The sequence below is a fragment of the Aquila chrysaetos genome, chromosome 10 (assembly GCF_900496995.4).
Source record: "Aquila chrysaetos chrysaetos chromosome 10, bAquChr1.4, whole genome shotgun sequence".
Classification (NCBI taxonomy): Eukaryota; Metazoa; Chordata; class Aves; order Accipitriformes; family Accipitridae; genus Aquila; species Aquila chrysaetos.
The window spans coordinates 1,636,557-1,656,892 of record NC_044013.1 but is presented as its reverse complement, the minus strand read 5'-3'; the positions used below and the strand labels follow the sequence as shown (position 1 = coordinate 1,656,892).

Below are 20,336 nucleotides of genomic sequence, written 5' to 3'. Positions count from 1 at the left end.
TTGCTGTCAGATCCATCTGTTCAATTGCACAGCCTGTGCATAGAAATCACCTAGTCTCACACATGGGGAAAGATTTTGGAGAAGTCTGAAACTGAGAATGAAAGATGAATAGAAGATCTGTTAATAAATAGAGCTCAATTTGGATAATTGACCGTCTGGCCGAGAGCAGCCAGGTTTTGTTATGTTGTGTGTAGTGGTGAAAAATCTGGCTATCTGGCCCAATGCAAACATGGTTTGTTGTAGTCTGCATAGATCAAATGTTACCCGCAGCTTGGTTCATCACAAAATAATATGGAGAGGAAGCAGAAGAGAGAACATTGCTGGGAAAAGCTATGGAAGAAAAGCGTGTAAGAAGGTATCAATTTAAACATTTTTGTCAAAAATAGACAAATTAACCTAATCGCTTGCTATAAAAATCACTGCTGGTGTAGTTGGAATACCTTTCTTGGAAGCGGTGGTATGGAGAAATTAACAAACCCTGGAGAAACTTCAAGGGATAAATATATATCCCTAATAATATTCTGTTTATGCTATTCCATCTAAGAGGCTGAAGAAAAGTTGCTGGGCAAGACAATAGTTGATTGAATGGTCTGTTGAACAAAACCAAAAGATCACCATTGGATTTGGCTATGGGGGGAGTGAAAATCTGGTAAGAGGTTGGTTGTCTTCCTTCTGTGGAGGAGAGACCTTCTCTGGAAAAATAATTGGGAAATCCAAACTAGTTATATATCAGTCATCGCCAATCATCAATAATGGTTTGACTAATTCTAAAACCAATTCAATAAAAAGTGAATCCTATTGCTGCTTTCTTCCGTAGTGGTGAAGCCATCTCCCATCACTGTCAAACGTGTCTGCTTGCTTCTTGGGTACAAATGAGCTTAACAGGAATTCAAAGACCATGCTGAAAGGACTGGCAATGGAATGGGGTGAAGCGACAGAAGTGTGGTAGGATGTTGACAGGAACTGTTTGGGGTTTTAACCTGGCTCCCTGAGCAACGCTCACACCTTTATGGAACTGGCAGAATAACTTAATAGCTGCCAAACATATATTTGTTGAAGTTTAGTAAGTTGCTTGCTCAGACATTAAGGATTGATCCAGCTTTGTGACTTTTGCACGGCAAATTTGTGTCAACTGTCAAATGTCTTTGCTGCAGACCCTGCCAGGGACTATAGCATATTTGTAGAACAGACTTCCGTCAGCAACTGTATTGTCATTCTGATGCCTTTTGCAGTTTGGGATTTTTACTTGCCTGTCAGTGCAAGTCTGACTAATACTCTTAGCTACTCTAAACTGAAATGGATCCTTTCATTTCCATGGGACTGGTTCAAACCTCAATGTATTTAATAGATCTATTTGGAGATACTCAGGGGTGTCAGGTTTGGAAGATTTAGTGAAGTGACATATTCTGTAATGTCAAAATTTGTTTAGAATTTCTCCTCCATCATCTATGTCATGCACGGTTCCTCTCCTTTTTGCTATTCCACACTATAGACAAAAAGTTGTTGATAGACAAAAAGTTGTTTTGTTTTATTTTGACAGTGGCCTGTCCATATGGCCTCTCCATTTGGCAGCCCTGGCATATGCCACTTTGCACTGGTGAATTTATTATGTTGTCAAGACTTAATACACCTGTTCATCAGCAGGGATAGCGTTGCTAGTAGGAAGACAAAAATGATCTGCCAAAGCATTGAGCTAGCATCTTTAAGAGCCAGAGACCAAATGTACTCTATTTGGTGGTACATGTGAAGCTACTGGCTTCTGGCAGGACGCTTCTGGTGTCAATTCCCCCTTCACCCTGGGTGAAGCACATCTCTCTTGCTTGCCTTCACACCCCAGGTGCAGACAGAAAGAGCCAAAGAGGGGTTGAACACACGATAGTACAGATGAGCTTTGTGTCAAACTAGGTGTGCATGGTCAGTCCTGCCCGTGGTGGATGTTGCTTCCTCTCTGGTCTTCATCACAGCTCCTGCTGCTCCAGGACAGCTGAGAGAGCAAGCAGGTGTGGGGCACAACTGGGGTGTCTCTGAAATGTTTGGCATTTAGATTTCCTGGTGTTTTTTTTTTTTAGTTTGAGTCAGAGACTTTGTTCTTTGCCCTTTTATAAATGAAAACAAAATTTCATCCGTATTGGAGCAAGCTGCAGGGTGGCTTTAGCTTTACATGGCATGTATTTTACCTTCTGTTTGATCAGCCTAATTAACGGATCACAGCCTCCAGTTCTGGTTGTGACAGAGGGCTTTATTGGAGCTTTGAAACCGTTCCCTCAGCTTACGTCACTTTTTGCCCCTCGCAGTTGTGAATTGTCAGGGCTTTTTGCTCCACCCAAACACAGCACAAGCATGGGGGCTGTCCTGAGTTTGGGGGTGCCTGGAGCGGTGCTGGTGGCTGGCCGCAGGGAGGACCCAGCTGCCAGGTTTTTGAGCAAGGACAGCAGGGAGTGCAGAGATAGCAGCAGTACCTGGGCAGGATTCTTGTGTGCCTATTGCTAGCTAACAGTGTTAGGGTAGGTGTAAAGTCGAAGCTGCCAGCTGTGTGGTTTCAGGCAGCCAAAGGAAGCGAACGATGTCTATTAAAACCCAATAAGATCAGTGCATGCATGGGAGTGTAATTGCATTCTGGGCTGCAATAGAGATATATCAAATCCTAGCTCTGCCCAGAGCAAGGTGGCAAGTGTCCACCGTCACCTAATCCGGAGGGATAGAGTCAGCCCACAGGAGCAGAAAGAAGCGGAGTCACGCTTCAGTGGGCTGTCACACTGGGAGTTTCTGAGCATTTTTATTTTTTCATTCTGGATGGGAGCATTTAAGGTAACACTTGATTATTATTTTTCAACTTTTTTGTAACTATGGAGACCAGCAAAGCAGCTCTCTAGGTACAGTTGGAACTAACTCAGACATTTCTGTCTCTTTTGGCCCCTTGTCAAATGTTTTAACTTTCTGGAAACTGGAAAAAAGAATCAGAGTGGCATATGCAGAATATTATACTTTAGATTAAAATTCAGTGGAATAAACGTGAATGAATCTGCATTTGAAAACAAAGGCTAACTCTCAAAAGCCCCTCTCCCACAGCCACTGCTCTGAATATGAAAGGTATGTGCTGATAAAATCAGCAGGTATGGCAGCTCTCTTGTCAGACAGGCACCCACTTCTTTTTAAAACAAAGGCAGGAGGACATGTACCTGGAAATGACAGTAACTGAGGAGGTGGGAAAAGATGGTGGAAAATGTGTTGTTTGGAATACATATTTGAATCTGCAAATTGTTGGATAGGGATAGAAAAGTCTATATCATCTAACTTCCCACAATTAAATACTACTGTTGTGATAGGATTGCAGTGTGCCGAGCCCTGTTTGAAGGCAAGACCTTTGATGGATAAAGGGAGTGAAGCCTGACTTTCTTAAGGATTCATGCGTCTCAAGTTAAGCAATTCTGCCAAATGTACTATGTATAGTCCTGCTTTGGTTTTATTAGATGATCAGCAACTTTGTTATAGTCCTTGATTCCCTACACACGTTCAAGTATTACTGAATCAGAGAGGATAATTTATTTCCTCAGCATTTGCTTTAGGGGGTTGTAGTGTGTTTAATCTTGGGATAGGGCAGCAGAGAAAAATGTTTCGTGTTTTGGTATTTTTTTTTTTTATTCAAACTAAAAGCTCAGTTTCAATCAAATGTTTGTGAAACAGGCAAGGCAGTCGCTCATGCGTCCTCTCAAGAGCTGAGGATCTGTGCAGTCAGTAATTTTAGTCTCCAGGGTAAGTCCTTGAGGGAGCTGAGCTGCTCTGACCGGAGGTCCCAGCAGGAACGCTCACCTTCGGCAGTCCTGGGCTTTCCTTTCTGGAGGAAAGCTGCTGCAGGAGCCAGGCAGGTTGCTGAGGTGGCTGTGGGGAAAGCAGACTGAAGAGGACATGTTTCCTGGATGTGGAGCAAATAGTCTCTGTGAAACAGCAGTAGAATCTGTCCCATAAGGAGAGTCCATAGGAGGATTCCTGCTCCTAGACCTTAGCTTAATTTGTCCAGCAACTGGCTCAATCCTCAGATTGTGCTTCCTTGGAAATGTGGCAGCACCTTTCCCCTGTGCCAGCCAGGAAATGAGTGATTATGTAGAAAAGCATGTTTTACTGAATTTGTATAGTAAATGCATTTTTCCTTGAGAAGGTGACTTGGTGGTGCACAAAAAAATGAGAACGTGGAAGTCTGACTTGCGTGTAGAAAGATTGTTTACAATGCCTTGTTTGTGGCAACAATCCTTAACTAGCTGGGAGGGCTAAGGGATCAATTCATTGCTGTAGCGATGTATGCAAAGATGCTCCAGACGCACTGGGGGAAATGCATTTGTGGCAATGAAAATCTGTTAATTTGTGATGCAATGAGTTTTCACATGTCAGGAGACAAATAACTAATATGATGAATATGGATGAATTTTAATAGGACTTTTTAAGTTATTTGGAAATGATCATCAGTACCCCTGCAGTTCTGTAATATTTCAGCCTACACAATAATCGCCTCGTTCTGAAAACTGTTACACATGAAGTTTTAGTAGCTATGGGAGAATTCTTTTATTTTCTCTGTATTGTACAGAATACTGAATTTTATGACAGCATAATAAATGTCAGGAATAAATAAATGACTAATTCATTGTAGCTGTAGTGCTAGTGCCATAAAACATAAGTTAATAAATGACAACTGTTTAGACAGACTTGAGCCACGCTTACTCTACAAGCATTTTAATTGCAGAGGGGAGGGTTTTATGAATGCTTTTCTATAAAGCCAAGGAATGACTGGCAGTACTTGAAAATAAGGCGGGATACTGCACTGGAAGTAGCCCGATTGTACAGTTTCAAGTATGGTTTGTTACAACTGAACAAAGACGTCAGATGTTACCACCCCATCTCTTCTCCATAGAGCTATCTGCTTCACTTCAGCAGTCTTGTCCCAAGTCAACTCTACTGTTTAAGATAATGCTGATAGAGCTACTAAAACCTTTCTTTTGCTACATTGAGGTATTTTGTATTTTATCTTGCCTGACGTAACCTTGGTGTGGGAGTCAAGTGTCCCGTCGTTGCTGAGAAGACACAAACTGCATGGAAGAACTCTTCTCACTCTGTCCTGAGAAGTGGCCAGCTGTGGGTTGTGCTGTTTCACTCCCGCATGGGACGGTCACATCTCCTTTCTGAGTTGTGTAGCTAGCCAAAACTGAGGGAAGCAGGCTATTCCCCTAAAAAATAAAAATCGGTGATAGTATCGGGTATATTGATGCGTCTTTGGTGCAATACCATTTCTCTGTTAACCAGAATACACGAAGTAAGTGGCAAACAGTTCTTACTCCATCACTCTTTCGTCCAGCCCTTCTCCTACAGAGTCCTCTCCCGCAGGGACAAGCATGGCTGTTCCTCTGGCTGCTTCTTGCCTCTGCATCTGCCTCTGTCCCCTGCTGAGCTTTGTCTGTCTTCCTTCCTTCCCACGGAACTCCTTCCCAAAACAGTATGTACCCAGCTCCCCTTTGATTCTGAACAGCCTTGTCTTTCCTTTGTTTTGGACAGAAACGTACTTTCAGGTGGTTTCTGTAGCAGAGCAGCTCAGTCTCTGCATTCCCCTAAAACATGACACAGCAGTAACTCCCCTTGCCTGCTCCTGACACCAGGGCCCTGGGCTCGCCTGCTGGAGCTTTTGAGAGAAGACATGAAAATTAGCTGCAGTGATGCTGTCAGCTTGTATAAAACAGGGTATATGGTGTTCGGCATCTTCTTACCTCATTAGATAATATGAGATAATGTGGTACTGCCTCCTAGAACCGGGAATGACAGTGTTCCAAGATTTATATGGTTTCGTTATTTTTTGAGGTTAGATGATCAGCCTTGCAGTGTATTTGAAAAGGTCCTTTTTTTCTCCTTAAAACAGCAATGCTGCAAATGTTGTAGGGGAGTAGTCATAGGTGCAGGATGTATCAAAATCTGAATGTGCAGAGGGATCCTTTGAAAATAGGCTATTAAGAATAATTCAGAAGACAAGTTGGGAAAGAGATTTAATAAGGAGGGAAATTATTTGGCTTTGTTTTGCTTTGTTTTCCTGGAGCAGCTACTGCTTATGAAATCAATACACACAACGCTATGTAACAACACAAAGATAAAATGGTATACCAGGGGATAGTTCAGAAACAGTATTCGCTTATATTCTGTGTAACTCCTTATGCTTTTACATACCCTTACTTGTATTTAAGATACTCTTTGTGTGACGAAGTATGAATCAGACATATAAAAGACTTTCATTTTCTAAGTTGTCCAGCTGGATTTCTCTTTCCTTTGCCGTTTGATCTGTGAACGTGACCTTTCTGATATTATCTGTGCGCAGTGAGACTGTCTATTTTGTCCAAGGACAACACACTGGCTTGTGCCGAGTGTATTATGCCCCATAGCATAATGCAGTGGAGTACGAAGAACCACCCCAAGGAACTGATCCTATGTCTAGCTGTTAACAGCATTAATAGTTTTTAGGTGACTCCTAAAGCAGTGAAACTAATGGATATGCATATGAGAACATAAATGTCAGCTACCATATGTAGTTTAGAGATACATTGTTTGGTGACAGTCCCATAATTTAAGATTTGTATTTAGTTTGATCTATGTCATTATGATGATATTTTCCCCAAAAGAGAAAAAAATTAGAGAAGCACTAATATGCTGATTGATTTCAATGACTAACATGGCTTATTTAGACATTCTTTGATACATGTTAAAATTGGCAGTGGAGAGCCAAAGAGACTCTTCGTAATTATGGTATCTCCTTCAATGAACTTGGAAATGGCTGTTAACAGCAAATTAGTTAACAGCACTAATTAAGGTAGAAAAACAATATAGAGAGGATTAATATAGGCCAGGAAGTGGCTGAGCAGTGTAATAGCATAAGACAAACTAAATCTGTCCAAACAAACAGCCCACTAACACAGTTCACAGGTGGCATTGACATTGAGAAGGATGAGACTGGAAATTAATGGATTTAATGGGTTTCTTGAGGACTGGCCCTGAGTTGGCAGGGGAAATTAGCAGTCTGACTTTCTGCATGCTTTTTGTTTCAAAGGAGATGTTGGTAGAGAGTGAAAAGGCAACTATGTTCCTCAGATTGCTGGAAGGAAGCCTGTTTTGCTCCAGAGATCTCTTCTCTGTTTTTTTTTTTAATGAACTTTGAGAACCGTACATCCGCCTGACAGTCAGACTTCAGTGTCCTGCCTGGAGATGAGGTTGGTACCAGCAAGCCTTCAAGCTCATTGCATGTGAGATCTTGCTCTGGATCCCTTCTTTGTCTTTCTGCTCCTTCTTTACCTGAAACTGTCTTTTCATTGCATGATCTGAGCTAAAGCTCTTGCACTTGGTGGGGAGAGCAGGAGCTGCCAGGCCACTAGTGCTGCCCTCCTTCTGTATCTGTGCAGTCCCAGCCCTGGTTTGTCCCACAATTTGTCATAACAAAGTGCATGTATGGATGTTGAAAAGTAGCAAAAGAACTGATAAAAAAATGCACCCAATATAAATTCATGAGCAAGGTAATGCAATAGGATCATTCCAACACAAGGGTTATTTTCTACTTGCCTTTTTAATTTGAAATATTCAGAACAGTTTGAGAGTTTTGACGTGTAATAAAATCCTGACCTGTTTTCCACAAAATTGCAATTGTACAGCCTTGGCTTAATAATATATTGCTATCTGGAATTGGGTCAAAGCAAATCCACATACATTATATAACTTGAATTCGTTTATACAAGGAGAAGGGGATATAATATCTTAAGCCTTTTAAATAAGGGATAAGTGCAATACTGGGAATTTGTTAATATTATCCCATGCTAAATTTTAAAATGCATTTCCAGGCGCAGTATTTAAAGATGAGGCTGTTTGTTTGATGGGATCATTTTGCTTTCATGTGTCTGAGTTCTAATTGGTAGGGATGCCAGTAGATGGTTATCCTGTGGTTGGGTATTACTGTGGTCAGATGCTGTTGTGGTGAGCTTGGCAGAAAGACCCGAATGAACAGGGGGAGAGCTCTTCCTCCCAGCCAGAAGAGGAAGCAAATAAATGACTTGCCAGAGTGAGTAGAAATAGTTGTGGTTTAAAGTCTAGGCTCTCCTACACTGTTCATGAAAATTAGTCAAGAACTTCAAAAATAGCTGCTTCTATCAGTATTATAAATAATTGTCCAAGCTTTTCTATTTTATTAGGAGATAGTTCATTTTTTTTGACATTTTAAAGCATATTGACTACTTTGGAGGCTAGAGGGAACTGTGTAGGTTGCCAGTGCAGTTCCAGGGCTCAGTTTCTTGGGTACTCTCCAGAAAGTTGCTGTTCAGCTTAGAGGTGATCTCGTGCTTTATTCTGCAATCTCAGTGCAATGTAAGCCTCGGTTGCTGCCTCCCTAAGTTTTTTGGGTTTTTTTGTTTTTTTTTTTTCTTCCCTCTATGGAATGAGGCTGGGCTGTCTTACAAATGTACAGGTACATAAATCATACCTTACACTGACATTTCAACAGTTCCTTCAAGAAGAGGATCTGGGTGTTACTGGAGCCCTGCAGAGCCGCTCGCATGCGGCAGCGTCATGCAGCGCTGTCATGGGACGGACAGGAACATGGATGTGCCATGCCGTGCTGTCACAGCTCACATTGCAACTGCTCCAGCTATGGAGGTCTGGGTGCCAGCGTGGTGGCGTGACATTTTCTAGGATAATATTTTTAGGTGTCTCAGTTGTGAAGGTTTTCTTATGTTATCACTCCAATTTCAGAGTCCAGTACATAGCATAAAGAGACCAAGCCTCTGATCTTAGTGACTTGTACATATGTATATATATATATTATATATACATCATGCTTTTGGAGTGGTATCCCTGAAGTGACTGGGGTGCAAGGTGGCAGTACTGCAATGTGGAATGAAGTTCAGGGATTTTGCAGCAATAAGTGCAATACAGAAGTTAAATTAAAAACAGATCAACTAAAAATATACTGTTCATCAACAAGTCTTGTGTAGGAGCCTGAAACATGACACGTTGTCAGTCATTAGCCCCCAAAATCAATCAAGAGGCCATGTGGCACGGTGGCCCTGACAATGAGTAAGAGGAATAGCACTTCTCACCTGTTGCTGCCATAAATGCAGTCTAGCCAAATAGTGACTGGAAATTGTTTCCACATGATGACATGTGGCTGATTTGAGATGAGCTGGTGTCACAAAAGTCCCCTCTCTCTATAGGTGGCACGTAGACAGTTGTCAGGCACAGGACAAAGGCCAAAGAATAGGCTTTTAAGACTACTTTACTCTATTTTAAGTATTTTTTTTTATGCTGTCATTGCCATACGCATTGCCACATTTAAGGTCATGACATGATTTGGCTAAAATCTGAATGTTATGGTTCGTGCTGCCCTTGTTCTTTCCCCAAGGAGACAATTGCATCTGCAGCATATGGGCTTTTTGGACAGAACTATTCTTTCACAAGTACTGCTGCTGTAGAGTTGTGTTGGCAAGGACAAGAGGGTGGCATGGTTTGTGACAGTTCTTAGCTCCTGGAAGGAGTCACAGAAGCGATCATCCAAAGATTAATTTAAGCTGTGTGTGAAGGGCACTGTTTCAATGGGGATTCTCTGGGATCATATTTAATTCACCTGAGCTTATTTTAAAAGTATATAGAGCCATATTACCAAATCCTGCACTGACATGCGAACTCTTCCTACCCTACTGATTGATGTACAATGCAATGTTATATATGGCAGGTAGCCGCTGGTTTTCATTAGATGCAGGAGGACCTGGTGCCGTGAGGTTCACAATCAATAGCTCAAGGCAAAGGAACTGCAGAAAGAGTGATCAAGGAGATGATCAGTACATTATAAAATGTTAATTTAATAACTTTACATAATTAAGAAATACATGTTAATATATCAATACAAAAAGATAAAAACCACATGATATTGAATATTAATTGTCTCAGGTTTAATCTCACATAATACATACAGAGTTTAAAGTCAATGTAATTACCTATGCTACTAATTTAATTAGCATTCATTTAGAAGAAAGCATCCTTTGGCATTTGACAGCATTTAAACTTTGCATTGCTTGTTCAGAAGTAGCTATCAGGAAAAAAAAAATCAAGTCCACTTAGGGAATGTCTGAAAGTTCAATTTCAAAATATTTAGAATTTTATTTCCTTTATTTCATTCCCATGTGTATGCTCACATGAAAATAAGCATTGGAGCTTTACAATTCTCATTTTGCATGAATAATTCATTTTCAGGATAGATGATAATACTAGTATTCACAGAGCATACTTGAATCAATTATCAGCAGCATCAGTTTCTCTGGAGAGGAAAAGTGATTTGTGCTTCATGTGGGTTTCAGTATGTTCTAAACCATTGCTGGCAGTTGGTGATGCTTCTAATTGTTCATGTAACACATGGAATATTTTGACTTTAATGTGTTTGATGATTTTGTAACCTTTTCATTAGAAAAATTAACTACTTCGGAGCACCTGCTGAACTAGCAAAGGCATTGGTGCTCAGATAAAAATAAATAAGTAATTCTGAGGTACACTCACAAAACATGAACTTCTTGTTATCTGTCAATAATATGATCTAGTATACATTGCATATATATAATCTATATATAGCCCCAGAAGGTTTGTTTTCTTGCACACACTGAATACAGCCCATATTTGCTCTCTTCATGGATTTTGCTTTAAATGTCAAGATAACTTATTAAAGGGCTATTTTTAGATATTATCTCCCTATAAAAATCTCTAAAAGTATCTTTTCCTTTTTGTCCTAGCCTTTGGGCTTATCTGTGTGCCTTTTACTTACAGAATGATTTTTAAAGCATTAAAGCCATTACAAAAGATAACATGCTCTTTATGAGGTTTAAAGATAGCTTATTTCAGTTTAGTATAAATGAAACAAAAATAAACTGAATCTGAGGAAAGCCTTTTACTGAACTAAGAATTTCTGCATTTTGCAGCAATTAATTTAAAAGAGAAGAATTAGTGGTAAGTTTTTGTGTGTAAAGCAGGCCTCACAAAAATGACCATTGGCCTTTTATATTTTGAATAAGGATTTTATAAACCCATCTGCCTTCACTGGCAAAGTAATGCCAAATTGCTCTGCTTCTCCAAACCGTGCCACTGCTACCACTTTCATTAGCATCATGAATATTTACTGGATTGTATATAAATGTATAGAACAAAGTAGAATAATCTATTAAAAAAAAAAATATTCTTTTTTTTTTTTGCTAGAAGTGAATTCAAATCTAGTTCCCTCACCAAACGTGTAGTCTTTTGCAGGATTCTTGGTGCCTCTTGGGCTCAGATCTAGAACTGCAAAACAGAGAAGGGTGCTGGAGCAAAGGCTGCGGAAGGGCTGCCAGAGCAGCCTGGCAAAGGAGAGGAACCGCAGGTTGTTGCAGTCTGGGCTGGAGCTCAGAAAGCAGAACATGTGCAATCCCTGCTCAGCGCAGTGAGTGTCTTTCACCTCCATTGTCTGAAGTAACTACTGATTGGTTATCTTAATAAAACAAAGTTATCTCTGTGTTAAATTGCTCATTAAAAGGTTGGCATTGCAATGAAAGCGTGCAAAATGTGTGTATCCCATCTGTATGGGATATGTGCAACTTCTACTCTGAATGTGCTAGTAGAAAAGCCTATGTAAATGGTAAAAATAGCAAAAAATAACACCAATTTTGGTGAAATTTTACTTGTGACATCCTTTGTCATTTGGGGTGTGTTAAAAACATGCTGATTCTTTGAGGAAAGACAGGTGAGTTCTGTCATTTATTCTTTGCTCCATAAAACAAGTGAAGGGTTAAGAGAAGTGGTGTAACAGAAGTGTAGATCATGGAAACATTTTCCAGGGCAGGGCTGTTCAGAAAGAGCTGTCTTCCAAATGTTGATTAAATTGGGATCTTTTCTCACATGGTGGTTATTTTAAATCATATTCTGATGTCTGTGACTGTGATATATCATTGAAAGAATGGAAAAGGAACCGTTCCTCAAGTGTTTAAGAAACAAAACCTTGCTAAGAATGTGTATCTGTGTGTATAGGTGGGTGAGAGAGGAAGGGAAAACTGGCTCTATATTTTCCTTCTGTAGGCTCTGTATCCAAAGAAGAGTGTTATGTGTCCAAAAATCGAGGACAAAATAGTATTTCTCCTCTGTAAATAATATGCAATATAATTAATTATAGACATACTTAATTTGTATCTTTTTTTTTTTTTTTTATCATTCAGATCTGTTTTTGCCAAACACTCAGTACAGCTGTGACGCACCGCTGGCCTAGCTGCCCAGGACTGCAGGAAGGGGTTGCCATCTGCTGGCAACCACCCACCCCAGCCTGGAGCTGGAGCGCGCAGGCTGATGCAAGGTGACTGGGGCAGGAGAGATTTTGGGTAGTGGGACCTGACTCCTGAAGTCCTGGAGAAGTTGGATGATTTACTATGATCCCAACAGTTCAGTCTAACCTGAACAGTAGCAAATATCACAAATTTTGTGTACCGTGGACAAAGTCAAGTGAGATGATGTAGGTGCATATGTGGCTCCTGCTTAGGAAACAGCCTGAACCTGTTGCAGTGGCCAGATTTAACTAGTGCATACCATCTGTGGCTGCTCTGGAAAAGAGGAGGCTAGTTAGTGTTGACCCTTGGTTTTGTGATTCAGTAGTGGAACTGGCTTCTGAAAGCAAAACTCATCAAATTCTGAGCTCAGTCTGGGACAAAATACGTTCTCAGTAAAGAACCTACAGAAATGAGAAAGCCAGGGAAGGATTAAAGTCAAACACCAAAATCTGTGTTTCTACCTGTAGGTATTGCTCCCAATTACTCAAGTGGTCTGAACAGTAGCCAAAATGCCAGTGCTCAGTCATTTTTGAGCATCCTTGGCTTGTGCACACAGGTACCCACGGCTGAGGACAGTGAGGTTCAGGTGCCCTGCTTCGTTTCCTGTATGTGTAGTAGGATTCATTTGAACAGGGGCAAAGACACTCCAGAGTGAGGAAACACTCAGCTTTTTCAAAGCCCCAAAACACTAGATATATCTTTCCTGAGAAAAGTTTTAAGTACAGAGTATTTAGTTTCTTAAAAAACAAACAAACAAACAACACCACACCTTTTTGTGTGGATAGAGCTCCAGTGCCTCAGCTGAGTGATGATGCAACAGAGCATCTTGTGGGTTCCCTGTAAATCTGAAGTTGCACCGTCTGTCGCAAGAGGGTACTGCAGCACAAGTGTAGAAGCTGCTGTTCTTCACACTACCTTTTCTTTAAGGACCTGGTGTTTACAGTCCATATCTAGCTAGTAAAGCTGGCTATGTTCTTACAAATAAGATACTTTTGTTTTAGTCTGTGCATGGAAGTGTCAATTTTTCAATGTTTTTGAGAACTTTATTTCTGGTTGGATAAAACTTGGTAACATTTTAATGGCTTTTCAAGGCTTGCAAAGCTTTTTTGAATTAAGTGATTTGTTCTGGTAATTTTTAAAACACATATTTTCCCCAGCACAGAGGATTCATTTAAAAAGGAAAATAGAAGCTATAGAAAAGGAAGGGAACAAATATCCATCTCATGTTCTCCCACAAGTAGATGGACTGCAAAAGGAAGTCATCGTCTCCACAGAGGTATAGAACCCAGGCATACTTATGCCAGAGTCACCTGGAAAAGGAGAGAGAAAATGACTTGACTAGTTGTCTACAAAACGCAGTGGAACGCTAAACCAGCCCCTCCAGGAGGACAGTGTCAAATCTTGCATCGAGATCATGCAGATTAAGCTCCCATTCAGAAATGGTAAGTCTGCAGTGTGCAGAGCTCTCTTCCGCTCATATAAATACTGTCTCCTTACAGCTGAGTCTCAGCTGGTACAGTTCAGTGTATCTTAGTATGTTTTTGACCTTAGTATATTTTTGCTTTATCAGAAGTTGTTTTCTTCTGGTCTTGCATTTTGTTGCCTTTCACTAACTGCGAACCTTGTTCAGGTTTGCTTTTTCCAGTTTTTAGGAAAAGGCAATCCTCATCTGTACGGATAAGAGCAAGATATCTGTAGGTATTTCTGCTGGGCAAGGTGCAGTTTAGGGTAGGTGACTTTAGGGCTCGAATTCCAGGGCTGGTTTATACTCAGTTGTGTTGTAGTTTTCTAATTCAAAGGGGAATGTAAAATAAAAGATTCTGAAGAAATCCTTCATTTTGTTGTAAAGAGGACATTGAAATTATCTTGCTCCATCTTTATCCAGTGTTTATGGTTAATTGGAATGATCAGATCAAGAAATAAATTATTTAAATCTTAAACGCAGCATTTTAGAAAGTCTTTCACAACTTATCTTAATGAATATATCCTTTTTTCTTTAGCCAGTTGTTTTGCCATTGTATTCCTTGCTGGCATGATCTAATGTTCTTTCAGAGGACACAGTAAGATGAAATAAAAATGTTTTCAGCTTGTGTATGACTTTGCTCAGCACATGAGCTGAAATCATACAAGCTAGCATTTGTCTTTGAAGGCAGTATCTTCAGTCTAGTAAGTTGTTTTCAACCAGGAAATTCAGGGCTGAACCAAGAACGGGAACACACATCACAGCTGAGCAGTTCGGTTATTTGTTTTTCAGGAGTTAGAACAAGGGAACAACTAAAAGTGTAATTTAATATCCAGCTGTTTCCATCTCTTTGTCTGGGTATGGCCAGGGCATCATGGTAAAAACCAAGCGCTTGAGAATTAGCGATCCCCAGTTACAGGGCTGCTATAGGTACCCCTTGTTGGAGTGTCCCACATTGCTCCTGGTCTCCTGCACTGCTGCTTACCCACCTCATCCACCCTCTGAAGGAAGCTTTTCCTGCCCATTTCAGTCTGAAATGGTAAAAATGTAGCCTGAGCACTAAACTTTAAACTTCACCTGCAAGAACAGTCCCTTTACAAGACAGGGAAAGAGGGGAGCGTACCTACTGGGGAAAAGAAGAAATCAGTTGGGAGCAGCTCAGCGGTCATTCATCCCATTCACTTCCCTTCGCCTCTGCCCTTGGGCTGCAGGCAATGCCAAGGGAAGGCGCAGTTCTTGTTCGTGCCCTGTTTCACCCTCGGGCACAGGGGAGGTGGCTGGAGCCGGGGACTGGTCCGAGCAGGGAGAGCGTTTCTCCAAGCAGGTCAGACATGGTGTTCCTCATTTCTGCTCTGTCCTTGCAACCATCAATTAATTGCTAGTCTTTAGGATGAGAATTGGAAAATTTTCCAAAAATAGTGAAAATGACATTGTGCACCTTGTTTCTTTTTGCCTGGTACCCTACCTCCAGGAGATCTGGAGCCAGAGGAAGATTTTCAGGCCAGTGTCAGTGGAAGGCTGGAAGATGTAAGGTCTTGAACACAGTTGACTGCTTGAAGATAGGTCACAGCCACAACTGCTGCAGAACAGTATGGGGTCTGTCCTTGTACTGGGGGTGGCTGGGGGCTCCTCTCAGCTTTTTGCCAGCAGAATGGAGCAGTGGAAGAGGTTACAACTCTGGTGCCTGGCCACTGGCGAATGTGCCCCCCCCCCCCACCTGCACCGAGGCCTCTTCCTTAGGCTGTTTGCTGCATACAGGGTGCACTACAGGTTAACTTTGCTTATCCAGAGAAACAGAATGCAATAATCATTAACTTCATGTTTTTGTGATAGCAGAAAAATCACATGGAAAATGTGCAGCATGGTAAGGCTGGCGTTTTAACTTGGGCTTAGCAGCTTGGTCAATAAGTTAAGATACAGTGCAAATCTGAGTGACACATTAAATGCCTTTAAATTATGAGGAAAATGCCAATTTTTCTTCAGCTGTCACAGTAAAAGCCACGCCAACAGGTTACACTAATGTATAAATCATAAAATGCATCCTCCAGAAAGCTGACATTTCCCAAGTCACAAATCCCATGGTGATCTATGGTGTATGATGGGTTGGGTTTCCTTCCAGAATAATAATCACCAGAAAGGAAGAAATTCAGTGAAGTTTTTATATGGAATATCTGAAACTTGTCCTACTGCTGACCCCTGAGCTGGGCAGCTTTGGTTGCTGAGCTATTCCTGGGAGGTGTTTAGTATCCTGCATGCTCTTCAGTTCAGCAGCAAGTGAAGATGCACAGCATTTCGTCGGACAGGGCTCCAGAGCTGCTTGCTTTCTCCAAATATCTGCAGTTAAGTATGCTCGGCTCTTTGTTCACGTACTGCCATCCCTGTGGGGCAGGCAGTTGTCCGTGGGCTCAGCAGGCTGCACAGAACAGGCTGGAAACCCTGGTCAGGCTACGTTGCACATTGAGACTTTGGACACTAAAGTGGCAGCTTTGAAATCTGGCATTGCCTTGCATGCCATCGTTTTGTAGCGCAGCTCGCCTTCCAGTCATCTAAAGCTCAGTACTAAGAAATCCAGCTGAGACAGTTTCTCATAAATTATGTGTCAGGCAGATTTATTCACAGCAATTATCCCCATGCCAGCTAGAAAGGTATTTACCACTCACTCAGCAGCCATTGAAATGAAACTATACAAAGACAAAACCCACAATTGTTATCGACATTATTTTTAGACACCAGTGGGGAACTAATCCAGAAATGACATTGCACATGTAGATGTCTTCACTGATAGTGCTGTTTCTCCATTATATTTACAGCCTTTTTTAATCAGGTATCTCAGCATTCAGCTGAAGTGCTCTGTCAAGAGAAATGACGTGTATACCCCAAGCCCTAGGAAATAGTGTGTGGAATTAAATATTTAGTAGCTTAATAAATGGAATTTTTCAGGTCTTCAGTTGCATAGTTATCAAATCAACAACCAGTCTTTATTTTCATGATGTAAATTTGAGTGGAAGTAATCTCTAGCAATTTTTAAGGGAGCTTTCAAATGCTAAGATTGGTGTGACTAATAAAATGCATCTCATTAGACAAATTTTCCACACATCTATTTTGCGAATGCAATAATCTGATACTTTCTCACATGTTAGTCTGCAGGTCACAAGAGAGTATGGCAAAGTAATAAAATAATTCAAGGCATTTAAACATGGCTTTTGATTTGCTAGTAAATCAGGTTGTTGTTTTTTTTTTTTAAGGAAAAAGCTCAATTGAAAGAAAGGTGATTTTAAAACAAATAGTACAATATTACAAAGCTATAAAGATTTTATTACTTGAAGCATTTCTTTTGTGAAGATGAGTTGCTATGTCCCTCTAATCTAATATAAAGCAGTGTGGCCTACAGTTGTTTATATGAATTGTATAGTATTTGTAAAACTGAAAGCATTTCTTTGCCAATCTACTGAATGCTGTATGTAGACTTTCCGATGTTAGAAGTATGGCTAACTAAAATATAGATTTGACATTCTAATATTTGATATCTAGGTACTAGTGAAATTATGATTAGAATGTACTCTAAATATATTGGCTATTTAAACAATAAATATTGCCAATTTTCTTTGTAAAATGGGTGGTATTTTAGTGAGGTGTTCTGACAGTTGCTTCCCAAACATCAGACACTAAATCACTCAAATTCAGCAGAAGTAGCATAGCAAATGCATCCATGTTGTTACCAAGCAGTTGATATTTGCTTTCTCTGTTGTATTCCCAGCATCCCTTGGAGGGGACTGTGCTATGAAGAAATCCTGTCTCTGGTACAAAAGGGGAAGAGTTTGCCTCTTAATGAGGTGGTATGTGATTGTTTATAGCTAAATCTTTCCCTAACATACTGTCTTAAGAAAGCAGCACCAACTCAGGGAGAGGAAACCTGAAGCTCATGAAGCTGAGATGTTTGACTCTGGCTCTGTGATCTCCAAACAAGCACAGCCTGTATTTCTGCTTACCGTAATACCCTGTGTGTACAAACACAAGACAGCGGGTGGGTTGAGGGATGCAGAGATGCTGTAGTTTCTGATGTTAGACCTGTGCCCGTTATTGTTATAGGAAAATGAATTACCAACAGCATATTGTGGCAATGTATCTGTCAGCCTTGTGGCGCCAGTATTCAGTTAGCCTGCTGGAAAGCTCCTATATAACCAGTCTACCTGTTAAAGAGCTGTACAAACACATTTCTGCTAGTGTTGGCTTGATTTTTCATGTTTTCTTTAGGAATGGACTCTGGCTTTAATTGCCCCCTTGGCTGTTAAATTTCCATGAGCACTTGGCTGTCGGTCCCCTCTGTGCTCAAGGGAAGATGCTGCGGGTCCTATGTTTCTTGTGGCAAAGGCGCTCGCTGACACAGCAGCATCGGCAGCTCCCTAGGTCTTCCCTGGCAGTTTTGGTGCAGAAGCAGTTAAATGCCTTGGATGAGGATGGAGGATGGCGTCAGGTCTTTTAAACCATGGCAGGCTCATACAACTCCTTTGTACGACTGGAGGAATAGCCAAAAGATAGCTATCAGTAGAATAATGAGATTTGTATTTGTAATATGAGGTGGGATACTTCTGAGCACAGCTAGGGACATTGTTTCTTCCAACCCTTCACCAAAGCTTTGGCACAAACACAATCAAGCAGGCTGCAGAGGGTTCTCGCCACTCCCCATGGCCAGCGGCATGTGCGGCTACGCTGGGGAACAGCAGGAGCTTGTGAACGACGGCATTCATAACTTCCAGCCAGCCAATGAATCCAACAGCAGCCTCTGCTGTTTTTTTGGGTTTTTTTTTTCCCCCTCTGGCAAAATCCACATGGATCTGAAGAAGAGAATTTAATGTTTTCTAAAACGTCAGTACTGTTTTTTCCCTTAAAAATGCTTTCTCTTCTGGAAAGACTTGCAGCCGTGCTGGCTTACTTGGTTCCTTCTCCTCATTTTGGCCCTAATTCACTTAAAGTACTGAAGGCATTTAAAGTGCATTCCTAGCTTTGAGCAGTTAATGGGACCGAAATCAATGAAGCTGCTCAAAGACTGTTTTAAGTGAGACAAATCTGTCAGCCTTCAGTTCACTGAGGTATTCTAAAAAAGAGATCTCATTTCTGACCACAACTAACCATCTAAGTCTAACTCTGAATATTGAGTATTTCATCATCCCAGCACAAACACAGAGGAAAAAACGTACAAAAATTATAATGTAATTTGGAACACAAATAAAAATGAGGGAATTGTTTTTCTTGTGTATTGTTCTTCAGCAGGCAAGAAAGTAGATGCTTTTTGCCACAAATCTTTCTCTTGAGTTTTTTCTTAAGCATTGGGTAATCTCCTTGATTTATATTTTGAAATTGTCCCCCTGCTTTTTTTTTTTTAGGCTGTTGGACTGAGATCTATTGTAGAACTTATGTCTGCAGTTCATTCCTCCATTCAAAACAGAAGATGTGTTGTTTAAAATAATGTCTATATTGTTACATGATTCTTTGCTGCAGTTACAACTTTTATATCCTTAACCTCGTGCTTTAGACTTACAGAACAATACTTACTATGCTTGCAGATAAATTAGGGTAGTAGTTAGCAAAACTGTTGTGAACAGCAATGACTCCCTGTCCTTGCTTCAGGCAACTAGGCCTGGAAAGATCCCAATCTGTGAAGGTCAGATTGTCTTGTTAGGAATACATGGTTCCTGGTAGAAATTATTTCCATTAGATCAGATGTATATATAATTAGCAGAACCAAACCAGATAGGATTCTTACAGGAACAGCTATGCAGCCAATGAAGTTATTGTATCAGAGAGGTGTTTTTTTTCAATAAATATATTACACAGACAACAATCGTATTTCTTTTTACAACAAGTTGGATCTTATCCCAAAAAAAGTCTGCTCTGTAGCACAGCTGGGCAAAGAATGTAAAGCTCGTATTTTATTCTTGTCTCAAAATGATGTGATACACTGAACTGTGCATGGCATAATAAAATGTTATGTAGCCCTGAGTTTTGTTTTACAAGTATACCCATTTTGGATAAGCAGTAATGAAATCACTTTCCTGATGCGGTGCTTGGGGAAAGGCAAGCATTTTTTAAGGAGACCTGTCTTGCTCAAGAATGCAGAGGATGGGCAAAAGCCAACAGTGAAGCCATACTAGGCATATCCAGTACCAGAAAATTTCAGTACTTGGAGAACTCGCCGTTTCAGTTATTACATTAGCATACCCATTTGAAACCAGTGGAAGTCTTTTGACTCGTTTCCCTGGGCAGATGAATGTGATCCTTTGAGGGGACTCATTGAGCCTTTATTGTGAAGTACCTGCAGGTCTGGAGGTGCTGCAACTGCTGTCACAACCGCTGGGAAACAGCCTGTGGGAAATTCTAGAAAGTAACAGGTCCCAGAAATTCTGCTGGTTTTAAGATGATGTTAACTTTTATGAAAAAGATGTTATCCCATGATTGCTGTTAATTGGTAGACAGGAGTTTCAGGTCCCAAGAAAATCCTTTACGTCCTGTGCTCCTACTAGAAGAAATGGGAG

General features: G+C 40.8%; 1 protein-coding gene across 3 annotated transcripts in view; it reads left to right on the top strand.

Moving 5' to 3' along the window:
- Nucleotides 1–207: 207 nt before the first annotated feature.
- The window catches only part of STRIT1 (small transmembrane regulator of ion transport 1), a 31,117-nt gene continuing 10,988 nt past the window's right edge, over nt 208–20,336 (top strand). Inside the window, exon 1 of one of the 3 annotated variants that reach the window (XM_030028090.1) lies at nt 208–945. The gene's annotated coding sequence lies outside the window, so the exon portion shown is untranslated. Of the gene's footprint in view, nt 946–6,766; nt 7,236–13,592; nt 13,784–20,336 lie in introns of those variants that run through there. The other 2 variants (XM_030028088.1, XM_030028091.2) reach the window with 2 other exon arrangements.